Source organism: Malurus melanocephalus, unplaced genomic scaffold, assembly GCF_030028575.1.
Source record: "Malurus melanocephalus ecotype Western Australia unplaced genomic scaffold, MMel_1.1 scaffold_67, whole genome shotgun sequence".
Lineage (NCBI taxonomy): Eukaryota > Metazoa > Chordata > Aves > Passeriformes > Maluridae > Malurus > Malurus melanocephalus.
The window spans coordinates 1,350,255-1,363,073 of NW_026623299.1; the positions used below are offsets into that span (position 1 = coordinate 1,350,255).

A 12,819-nucleotide genomic window follows, 5' to 3' on the forward strand; every position below is an offset into this window, starting at 1 on the left:
GCACTGATATGGTTTTAATTGCATCTGTGCGACAGAATAACTGCTGTGCTGGAGCTCCTTTATCATTGCGAGCCCACAATTAATCTGAATTAGGCAGGCTATTACACCAGCAGTACTGTATATGGAGTTGGAGTTGTGATAACATTTATTTTACGGGGGTAAAAAAGTAAATTAAGTAACTCATCAAACCTTTTGGCTCAGAGCTGGATAGTGAACACCACTGTCAGCCCATCCCTTCCAGGASCTKTGGTGTATGGCCAAAGTTCCAAAARAGAGCTCTGACTGCCCAGCAGTTCTTTAATCCTGTGAAACACCCAGTGACAGGCCACACAAAATCAGAATCACCTTGGGAAAAGAAATTAAATACCAAAAAACCCCGACAGCAGCACATGCACAGGCACCCTTCAGGTGGGACACCTCAACTCCAGCAGCCATCCTGCTCTCAGCYTCCTAAAGCTMATTTCTCAATCWGCAATGTTGAATGAAGGCAAGTAATACATAYTTTGAAAATCCTGTCTCCCTAATAAAACTATTGYTATTTATTCARATTCACAATTGGTRGCCYYGTTTCAAAGACTTGCTTCAGTTCTTAGCATAACTCATTTCTCCATTTTARACACTCTTATAGTTGCAGGGGGGTGYAGAGAGAATACTATTAATGAAYCTCAAAGTCCCACAGTCAGGWCATGATTTTTTTTTTGTAATTAGGAATCTTTAAACGATAACACTTTTAAAAATGAATTTGCAAATGTAATTGAGCTTCTAATAGCTTCTACAGACAGCAATTAAAGAAATCTCATTTCTCTAAATTAAACATAATGAAATGTTTTTCAAATAAAAAACTTGCAAACTCTATTAAGGTAGATATAATCCATATKAATACCTAGTATTCAAAAGTGGGAAGCAAAAACTTTGTCAACACCAAAATTAGAAACAGTGGGACTATTAAGTTATACAGGGAAAAAAAAACATTTCCTGGAACATCTCAAACTACAATGGGTAATCCTTGCCATATGATTTTTTTGGTAAGGTGACTTGAATTACATTAAGATTTCTAACTAGAAATAAAGCTGTTTGTTTGGTTGGTTTTTTRTTCCARGYATATACAATATYTTCTTACTAGAAACCAAGTTTTATAACCAAGGTAACTTGTTTACAAACACCCTTTTGCAAACAAGCAAAAACACCCAGTCTCTGTCTATGTTTGATTTCAGAAATTTTATCATAATGGTGTTTGAACCATAAAACAGCACAAAAGAGTGCGTGTAGAGAAGAACTTGTAAGAGCCAACCCACCTGGGCCAGCAAAGTGTCAGCTGCTTGATTCTCYTACAATTTTGCATCAGATCTGCAACTCCTGAACATTTCCTGGAGGGAATGCAGCAAAGCAGAAAACAGAAGGCAAAACAACAGAAAAACAAAAAACTGGCAAAACAAAGGCTCCAATCCACAGAAACAGAAAGAAGTCAGGCATTTTCCAGCTCCTGTCTGCATTGCTTGGACTGTCTATAAAAAGTCAACTCTATGAACTATGGCAGACAGTGGTCAGCTCAGACTCACAAAATTCAAGTTTTTAACTCTCGCTTTTTTACTCCGAAACTTGCTTTTACCTGAGTCAGCCTACTCCAATTTTACCAGAACCTCTTTGTAACCTGGWGGGTGGTGCAGTGAAGCAGAAGACAGAGCAGCAGCATAATCACACACAAACACAGAACAAACGGGCACAGGGCTGAATTGARCATTTCCCACTTGGAGCTGTGTTAGTGAGATAGGAGTTAAGGCAGCAGGATAAACACAGGATAAGCACTAGGGAAAARAACCACACTTCTGAGACTTTTATTGGGCTTTGACRGATTGGTCAGCAGAACTCTGGTGCTCCAGGGAGTTCTGGGATTTACTCACAGGCYAGGATAAGTAGGTGTTTTCCTGCYCTGATGCTGGGGAGTRTTAGGKCTTCTTTACTTYCTGCACTTCTCATTAATGTGTTTGTATTTCCTGCTAATAAACAGGATATCAAGAAGCAGATCAAGTTAAAGGAAATTTATGAGGCTGAGAGAAGCAGAACTTAACCATGCCAGTCATGAGTTGTGGCTCAAAACAGCCTGCAGTGCCAGATCTGTGCCACAGATCTGGCACACACCAAAATTTTCATTTTCACACACATTCTTCTATTTGCCTTTCTCAGCTGACACATTCAACACCTCTGGCATCATTACTTTGCTGTTAGCYACTTTTCCATACAGCATTTCTTTTCTTCAGGCTCTTTASAGTGTTCCTCATGAACATGCCAGATCTTATTACAGTTTTTCTGTGTCCACTTGCAGAATCCATTTATGGTTGGTAACTGCAGAAAAAGATTCCTTATTTACTCAGCTGTTCCTTGCATGGATTCCAGAGTCCTACTGCTTTAGTTTTCTGACAAATGTGTCTCTTTTCCATAATCACCCCTCTAGCACTGCAGGCACTGCTACAGGCAGGAGGGAAATTCTGTGTTTTTTCGGTTAGCTGGCACATCTTCTATGGTATTTTTAACAGAGCTGCCACTGCAAAATCTTTATTAGTGCTGACAACACATACACTCAGAAGAACTGACTTAACTTTCAGGGGCGAGCCCAAGTTTCAAAGTCTGATACTTGGCAGAACAGGAAAAAATAAAATAAYGAATTTTTATACAGTTTTTAATTCATTCACTGGTCAAAATGCAGTAATTAAAAGACCTTGTCTCCACCTGATACAATTTTGCAGTCTCACTTCTCAGTAGCAGGATTATTTAAATTCTGTTTGTGTTTTCAGAGGCCAAATTCAGCTCAGCTCTAAGTGCCAACCACTTTCCTCCTTTAGTACCCTTTTCTTACTACAACAGGTAGCCTGGATACACTTGTACAGCTGAAGGTCAGAAACAGATATAAAAACTCTGACACCTACTTCTCTGGTCTTCATTTTCACATTAATCTTTTTAGCAGGGAATAACTSTTTTATTGGATTTAACCCTAGTTTATCCTAATCTATTAATTGGACATAGTGACATACCCGTCTCATTTAAGACATTAAAAAAAAAATCTGGTTTCTTTCAGCTTAATAGTGAGCRTTGACAATTGTGTTAGCTTGATGTTCTTGAAGAGAAAAATGTAAATATGTTTCTTTTCCTACAGAAAATACTACTAGCACCAAGGAGCGCCGCTCTCCCCTCTTCTGCCTCTTCCACCTTCAGTGCCATTTGAAAAAAACCAGCAGCCATTAGGCTGAGCAGAAGTTCTGCTCTGGGACAATAAAACACATAATCACATAATTAAAATTCARGACTTTCCATGTGCATTTTCTACCACATAGAGCACTGAAACAGGAGCCAGGAGAGTCATTCTGAATTTTGTGTACATTTTGGCCAGCACACCARCGTTTCAGATGATTTCCACACATAGCTCCCTTGTTTTTCACTGGGGCAGAACCTGTAAAAGCAGGAGAGTGACTCCTCTACCCTARATCAAGGCAGCTCAGCAAGGCTTTAGAGGCTCCCTGAGTCCCAGGCACACCAGTCTGGGTACAAGGAGTGTGAAGAGTGGGTTAGCAAGCTCTTTGTAATTATATAGTCTTTAAGCTTTGGCAAGAAATAAATTCTCCTTCACATTTGCAGAACAGGAAATTTGCTCTTCACCAGTGCTTCTGGGGACTCCTGCAATATATTACTAAAACAAACAACTCCTGTCACTCACTCAAGCCATCAAGTTTGACACCGAATTCAATACAGGAAAAATATGAACASACTTGTCTAAATGGGGCTGAGAAGAACCACCCTCACTGTAAGCAACCATGCAAGCACAGCTGGGTTTTTGGGAATCAGGAACACCCTGGTTCAACCCTCCAGCTGCTGTGGGTTATGGACCCAATACCATCGAGTACTGCTGGTCCTGCTCCTGCCCAGGCATAAAATTGCAACTCAGAAGCTACATGAAGACAGCAAAACTAAGAAAAGTTTCTCCTTCCTATCACCCTCTACACATTAAACACATTTCCAGAGCTGATATTCTTGTTTCCTGAGATTGACAAGAGTATTTCTGCTCACCTGCTTGTGTTCCTTCTCAAGCTCTTCCTTCTGATGTGTTTTAGATCACATGCAGTCTTCACACCTTCACTTCCACTTATCTCCTCCCACCTATCTGTGAACACGTTTCCCTTATCCACTGATGGAAGATACAAGTGCTGGAAACTGTGTGCCTTTAGACTGTGAGAGATGGCAACTCTCAAAGCCTAGTTTTAGTATGAAATTAATTTTCAACTTCTCATTTAGTGCGCACATTTTCTGACGATATCTCCTACATCACAAGCTTTCCCTTTTGAGGTGGTTAATTATGAACGACACCAGGAAACAGCACCTAACTCAAGATTTCCAGCAACCACCTGGAAATTCTGACCTGCTCCTCTAGAGACATCCATGGAAAAAGTTTCTTAAGTGGAAAACTGTGCCAGCCACTGCCGCAGGGCACTTTTTAACACTTACCACCAGGAAAAGGATGTTCCCAAGAGACAGTGATTTTTCTCCAGYGCTCAGAAAGTATTTCTAAATAAGCAATGTCACCATGGATGCCAATCACAAATGTGCATTGTAAAGATGTAATTACACAATGACAGTCGTGTGAACTGTGCACACTGAGCCAAATCTTCTCTCACTATTCATTTCAAGCCCCTGGGCAGTGAGTATTCATGGCACACCAGCACTCCAGGACCCAAGCATCAATCAGTGCTATTCAGATGCCCAGTGAGACCCTGGCTCTCCCCAAAAGAGTTTATTACCTACACAGGCAAACAGACAAACAGSAGAAGAGCCAGAACAAAGCTTGTTTTACAAATTAGCAATTTAGATCAGAAATTAAATATTTTCCAAGATTAGAAAGGATTTAGGTGGCAAAGGTAATTACAGGCCTTGTAGGACAACAAAGTTAAAGAACATATTGAATGTAGTGAAGAGGGGTTTTAAGCACTTGGTTATTTAAAGTCGCACAGCAAGGTACTACAGGGAAGGCACAACTTTTCCATGCAGTTTGGAGAATGAAGGAAAGCCACTTCCCAGCCAGGTAAGGYCCTGTATCAGGCCTGGCACTTTCATTAATTTCCAGACTAACTACAGAGTGCATCATGCCAAGCGGTATGGAAATAACACAATCCAAACACCACAGTCATTCCCACAGTCTAGACAGTCTCCTCTTGCAGGACATGCAAGTCTGATCACCAGCTCCAGACTTGGAAAACTGTGTCATGAGATCTTCATTATGAAAGATCCCGTAGAATATCAAAAGATGCCTTATCACAATGCAATGGACACGGAGCCAAAACAAACAGAAAGTATGCAAAAGCAAATTCCTGACAAAGCAAAAACTGAATTAAAGTTTGTGAGACTGGAGTTGGGAGAGAAAAGACAGGAAGAACCACAGTTGCTCGAGTTATAGGAGCTGTAAAAAGCTACATATATTTAGTACAGGAAGACATTATTTCCCTAGTATGTTTTAATATTTCTTTTAAATCTTGGAGAGAAGTTAGGGAGRGATGCCATTATGCTCTGCCAAGAGAAAAAACAAACAAAAAGCTCATGGGACTTAACAGCACAAAGAATATTGACTAGTCCAAATCTTGCTCAGATGAGCTGCAAACAGTTTTCCTGTCTACCTGCACAGTGTTCAGTGATTAGAAATGGGCCAACAATTTTTTCCAGTTCCTGCTGTCTCTCTTTTATTCACCCTCGAGATTATTTTTTGTACCTACATTCATGTTGCATGTCTGCCCAGAGGGAGCTGCAGAAGTCAACAGAACCTTACCCTGTTCTCTCGGTGCCACGGAGCAGTTATGGATCAGGGCTCCATGGGCAGATGCCAGACAAAGACTTGTTGCAGTAAGGAGTTTGTACTCTCACATGAATTTAAAGCAAAGTTTGAGCTGACTCGTTCCAAGGGTCAGCACTGACTTCACAGAACAAGCTCCAAGAGCACTGCCTGAATTTAAATAAATGGGACATTAATAGAAGCGGTGCTACTGAGCAAATACCCTTGGTATATAAATTTTGTCCTTCCTTATAGAGAAACTTCTTCTCCCTCCTGGTAACCTTTTCTGCCCCACGCAGGGAAAAGAAAAATAAAAATTTTAAATATTTGAAAAAATTTGAAAAAAGCCTTAAGAAGATAAATTAACAGATTTTTCTCTGTTTTCCAAACTAGCAATGGAAACACACCTTTTACAGAAGTAGTTGCTGGTAAGTACTAGAAATTCTACAGTAATAGTTTAACTACTGGCCACCAAAACATAAACCAAACAAACCAAGCCCAACAAAAAAATCTAGTGACTTCATTTACTTCTTGTAATACACTAATTTCCCCAGCTACTTCAACAAAAAAGTTGCAACACCAAGTATACCAAAGCAGTTTCACTATTATTAATCTGTATAARTTTACTTTCCTAGTTTGCATAAAAKTCAAACTGTTGGCCCAATGCACACATTGACCTTTCCTCTTCAGAGCCTCAGATGTTGTGACTAATTCTGTCCTACCTGAGATCCCTTTTTTGCATGAGCTAAAACCAGACCATAAATGTTCTGCCTTTTCAGTCGGCGGATTGGTGGCCCTATTCAGGTCACCCTTGCAAAAATATTAATCCAGCAAGTGTGTGGCTTACTCGAGTCAACTCCTGCCATTGCCTGGAGGAGCTCAGGATTGCAGAGCTTAACCTTTGATATGAAAATGTCTACAATTCACTGTTATTAGTGCATGGGCGCATCACTCCCATTAGGCAGTGAGGTATTGCCTAGAGCAGGATCCATCTGCTCGCAGTCATAAAGCAGGATTTGCTGCACGCTGGAGCCAAGTGCCACTCCGATATTCCAAACACCCGTAGATGCCATGAGACTGCCTGTGCCCTTTCTGTACTTGCACAGCCCCTGCCTTTGTTATCTATAAATGGCAATTTCTACTGCAGGGCAGTTTAGCTGATAYGACATGCTTTCTACAGATTGCTTCTGTTTTACTTTCAGATCTTATATAAATGCATTTTGATGCTGTATATTTTTTTTTCTTTCCGTGTTCAGTGATTTTTACATAATTCTGTTTGACTTTTTTCTTACGTTGACTAAATACTTGCTGAAGAGAGAGACACCACTTCGGTGGGTTCCAGCTGAGGGGGAAAACTTACTTCTGCTCCTGTGGATACAAGTGCTGGTTTTTCCGTGCCGGTGACTACGACAAAAGGCACCGGAGCAGCGGGTGGCGAGTTCCGAGCGTCCGTCCAGGAATTCCAGGGAATTCCAGGGGCGCCTTTCCCGTGGCTGAGGCGCCCTCTCCCGGCACTCGGGCTCCSAGGAAATCCTGGTGGAATCCTCACCGTGCGATCTGGCGAAAAAACCGAGCTCTGAAATTCATTAYCCACCACGGATGAACCCATCCTTTGAAGGGCGGCCGGCTCTGAGCAGAGGAGATCGGGGTCTCGTCGAAAAATGACTGCTGAAAGGTGTCAGCAAGTTCAAATCATGGAAAATACTTAGATTCATAAAACCTTTAAAATACAGAACTTCAAAATATCCACACGTTTGCAAACTTGAAGCAAACAACAAAAAGTACCCAGGACACAAGTTTTAATTTTAAAACCACTGAAGATAAAACTTCAAAGTTGTGAATGAGGGCATTTGGCCTAATGAAGTATGAAAAACTAATGAGGTCCGGGAGCATTAAACCAGGCTTGTAAAGAATTTCAATAATCATTATTGATGCAAAAACTACTACTAATGTAGTTTTAGTTTCATCACTGATGAAGTCTCTCAGAAAAAGGAGCCAGACAGCAGGGCTAGCTGTGTATAAATACACAGTGTCACAGAGAGGGCAGCACAAGAGTCAGATTGCTTCTTTCTGGCTTAGGATATTCAATATTCAAAGAGACATTTCAAAACAGCTACTTTGCCTCTCTCTGCTACTTTCTAACTGAAGCACAGACAGATGTTTTCATAGATGTAAGGACCCAMAATGTGGGAAAGACAATTTAGCCTTTTGCATCTCATCTTAAACACTTCATTTATTACTAAATACCCTGTTTTTAAATGACCTGAGTGCTTCTGCAACAGCAGCCTCCCCCATGGCCGGAGGGGATCACAGGATTCATCACACTGGTGACAGTGAACACCTCTGTGCTCRGGGCAGGACATTGTGCTGCCATCTGGAACACCATCCAGAGCAACTTCAGCATTCCCTTCCTCCCTAAAAACCTGGTCCATAGTGCAGATGTTGGGAGCTGGGGTGCTGAGCACGCTGACCCTGATTAATGGGGCAGCATTAACGTGAGCTGCAGTGATGGCCACAGAGCCGGGATGGTGCCCTGGAAGAGCTGAGCACCACRAGAGGTAAATGCAGCTCCCAGGGGAGGCACAATTTCCTACAATCACCGGCTGCCTCTAAAACTGTGCATTTTCAGCTTCCTCAAAAAAAAAGGGAAATTTGGCTTTCTATCTTCATTTCACCCAGCTCAACAAAGCACCATCAAGCTGGGGGCTGATCTCCTTTTCTTATCACCAAAAACTAGCACCCACATTAAAAGCCTGAACTTGAGCAAAAAGAGCAAATGACTGAAACTACACACAAACCTCCTGGGAGTTTGCAAAAGCAGAGAATACAGTCAAACTTTCAACTGACTTTAATSCAATTTCAGTCAAGACCTTTTCTGCACTTCAGCACATCCATCTCTGTATGAACACTCCGGTTTGGCAGCGCTTGATGAGAAGAGGCAGATCTTTTCAAAGCTGATTACAACTTCTGTTTCAGTCTGGAAACAAGAGTGGTTTGCACTTCCCGTGGATTTTCAAGAGGCTGTTACATACATCGACACCCATTACATTTCAGAAAGTTGTAACAAGCAGAAGTGACTCAGTTCCTTATAATAATSGGACATCTTGCTGACCCTGTGAGTTTTTTTATGCCTTTTCTTCTTTATTTCTTCCACTCTTTATTTAAAAACTTGCAGCCTCCACCATTTTACCACAAAAACTGTTTATAAAGCAAGAATTGTGCTGATCRCATCAAAACTCATTAATATAACTTGTTTTTCCATTATTAGCACCATCTGAGCCTGTTGAAAGCCTTAACCAGGGCTTTAATTTTTCCACAGAGAGCTTTAAATTAATTAGTGGTTTACATGCTAACAAAGAATCTGATACATTCATAAATCAATCTAATGCAGGAGGATTACCGGAGGGTGGAAACCTATTCAGTGGGGACCTCACATTCACTTAACAYGGTGTGTTTTCAACAAAAGGGTGCAGGTGTGGGATGGACGGGTACCAGGAAGAGCCCATGATAATCACTTTGCATCACTCAAAAACGCAGCGGGACACACGGTAAATCAGAGCCTAGGGCCCACCCTAAGTGAAACCCATGTAGATATAAAAGGCAATATCATCCCACTTTAACCTTCACAGCTAAATTGCCAGAGTGGTACAATTTCCTTTATGTAGGTTACAGGCCACTGAGCTAATGGAAAACAGAGTTGAATTAAAGGCCTTGGATGGGAAGAGCAAACTAACAAAACTGTGTAAYATAGATGCAAATAAAGATATACAAAAAAAGTAACTTTTTTTCTGGGTAATAAATTAATCCAAATTATCAAAACATGATGTAATTGTGGATACTTTCGGTTCATTTTAGGCTTTTAAATTAGTTTCTGCTAAAACAACACTTACTCTGCCACAAGAACTCTGCCACGTAAGCGTGGCAGCATTTTTCCCCTGTTTTTCCTAACCTGGCACTGTTCACTGCTAAGAAAATTTTACAAAAATTAACACCTTTCTTGGTCATGTTTTGTGCCCAGAGGTGCAAAGTCATGGACTTCAAAAATTAAAAAAAAAAAAAAAATTGATGATTAATGCAGTTTTCAGTCTTTAGTATGTTTTGAAATAAACTTGTGATTTGATTTGAAAACTGCTTATTTTAATAATGGGATCTCTGTCACCACAGACACCTGCACAGTCCCCATCAAATGCAGTGAGAAGTGTACACAGATGAACTGATMATCTCCTTTATCTTTACAAAGAGTCATCCTTGATGAGTCAGAAGAGACATGACTAAGAACATTGTGAACATGTTCACTATGAAATTAAAGACAATGAGTGACAGGAAGAACCAAACAGCAATCGTGGCTTAGTGCTGCTGAAACTTTCAAGGACTGGATTTGAGGGAAGTAATTCTGCATTTTGATAACAAACAATCAATATTTACTGATGGTAGTTCATAAAATAAAGACACCTGAGCAATTGTCGGGTATTCAGCCTGAATTATTCAGTTCACAATTAAAGTAAGTCATAAATACATATTCAATCCAATATATGAGGTATCAGATCTTCCATATACCCATGYGGAAAAAAACATATTACAAGACTATTTGTATATTTGTGGTGATAAACATGTCTTTTGAAATGAAGTGCCATCATTTAATATTCTCTAGGACCTGCCAGTAACAAAATCAGTCAGGAAAAATGCAACTTTGGGACATATCAAAAGCCCAATTCTTTTGGGGAGCACTGTGGGCCCCCCACACAGCACACACTGCCTCATCTCCAGCCTCAGAAAAACCTCTYCTCATAAACCTGCCTTTCATCATCACTCACCAGATGTCATTTATTTATACAGATGCACAGACCCATTTTTTGAGCAAAGACACCACAGTGTAAGTACTCGCACAGCACATGCTTTGTGTTTATTTGTCATTGGTTTTATGGATGTGCYCACCTTGCTGCAGCAGCTCCTGTGGTGGAAAACCCACTGCACCACATCCTCCCAGCACACACAGGGACAGGGCACACGTTCCCTGCTCACCCTAAAAATGAGTGTGGTTTACATGAAGTGGTGACCTCTTACCCTCGTGACCTATCTGTGACAGCAAAACCCCAACAATTTTCTTTAAAAGAAGCAAGAAATGTTGTTGGGTTTTACACGAGGTGTCACGCTGTCAAAGGCAGTTCCAGGATGCAGCACCCTGGAAATGCTCTCCACGACACCGAGCACTGCAGGTGGCACTAAAGGTGCCATGCGCTGTCACCTGCGCCCTTCCCAAACAGAGGAGCTGCTTCCCTGAAAAACTTCACGCCAATCTCACCGGCACAACAAACAAAAAGAAAACGGGAGYGAGCCGAGGCGATTAGCTAATTAGTGATTAAATAAAGCTGTGGCCTGTCAGCTGCGGGGGTGCCGTCCCTTTGATCCCGCCTGCAGGCGGGGACAGCGCGGCCAAGCCCCGGGGGCTGGCTGGTGATCCTGCCCTGTCCTCGGGGCACATCCATCACTCGGCAAAGAGCGAACCTGCGGGCAGCCAGAGCCGCTCCGGAGGGAGCACTGCCCTGTGCCAAGGGCTCGATGGCTCAGATTCTCTGGCCGGAATTGCGCTGTGAATGTTTGAAAAGCGTTTGCTCCAAACGCGGGGTGCGCAGCCGGCTCCTCGCCCCACGCCCTGGGAACGCGGCTTTGCTAATCCCCGGCCTCCCCTGGGTTCAAATGGACCCTGGCTGCTCTCACACTGCTCGCAGCCCTGCAAGTTCATTAATGTTAATTAATGACTTCTGTGTTTCATATTAAAATCACCAGCTCTSAGCTCCGAGACACAAAGAACTTTCCATACATCAAGTGCTTCAAAGCAATCGTCTCTACAGGCGCACTCGCTCTCGGCTCTACTTGCAGGATAATTGTGGATATTACMCCTCAGGGAAGAGGGGGAAAAACTACCCAGTATTTACCCTGGGGGAAGACTGCACCCCGGAGAGCTACCTGTCAGCTCCTAAATAACCTGTCCAGGTTACAACACTTGGCCTCACAACAAATTATACAGAATTACACCCTGGTTAGCAGGGAGCAGTCATCTGTCCCACAAGCCCACAGTGAAAGGCACAAGAAGTATATGACACTTGAGATGAGACCACAAGGTGGGTGCACAAACCAAAAGCCTTACTAGTTCTAGAACTGCTTATTTCATAAAGTCTTGGATTATCCCACCATTTTACACTCAATATATTATATTACTGCTGTGCCTCCAAGGGAATGCTTGTTTTAAAAAAAAAATTAAAGGAAATATTTCAAATAAGAGTAAACAGCTCTTCCCAGATTTTGACATTTATTTACACTGAAAACTAAAATGCAATTGCAAATCCAATGCCTGATCTTTGCCATTCTTCCTCAGGCAAAATTCCTCCTGGAGGCAGCAGGAGCTTTATCTCAGTCACAGACTCTTGAATTGCAACTTTAYCTGATAAAACTTTGTTCCTCGGTTCCTCCAGGACTTCTGTGCCCATTCACACATATTACCCACAGACCAGGGTTCCCAACTGCTTCATCTCAAATCTCCTTGTGGCCAGCCCAAGCCACGCTGCAGACATCAAGGGCAGGAACTTTGGGGTGGAGTAGGGATGGGAGAGGGCAATGACTCCCACAGCTGAATAGGGCACACCTGGAGCCCTGGTGAGAGCAATAAACCCAGAGCTGATTGCTCCCACCTGTCCCTTGGGTCCCTCCAAACCTCACCTCACTGTATTAATCACTAACAGTTTATAAAATGCACTCACTGGAGGCAGGTGGGATTYTAAGGACCCTGCATCACACAGCTCACAGAGCATCCACTCCCCAGGGACCTTCCACAGCTGCTCCCCTCTAAGTTAAACAAACTTGGGATCAATTTATTTATTTCACAGCCAGCTGTAATTCACAGCCAGTGTAATTCACTCAGATCAGTGGCACTTCCACACATGTTTGAGGGGATAGTCTGGGGTTTAAGGTTTTTGAACAGGTCTGTTTTATCCCATRGAAGCTTAACACAT

General features: G+C 42.1%; 1 protein-coding gene across 1 annotated transcript in view; it reads right to left on the minus strand.

Moving 5' to 3' along the window:
• The window catches only part of NCKAP5 (NCK associated protein 5), a 346,786-nt gene that overhangs the window by 178,387 nt on the left and 155,580 nt on the right, over positions 1–12,819 (minus strand). The window lies entirely within an intron of this gene.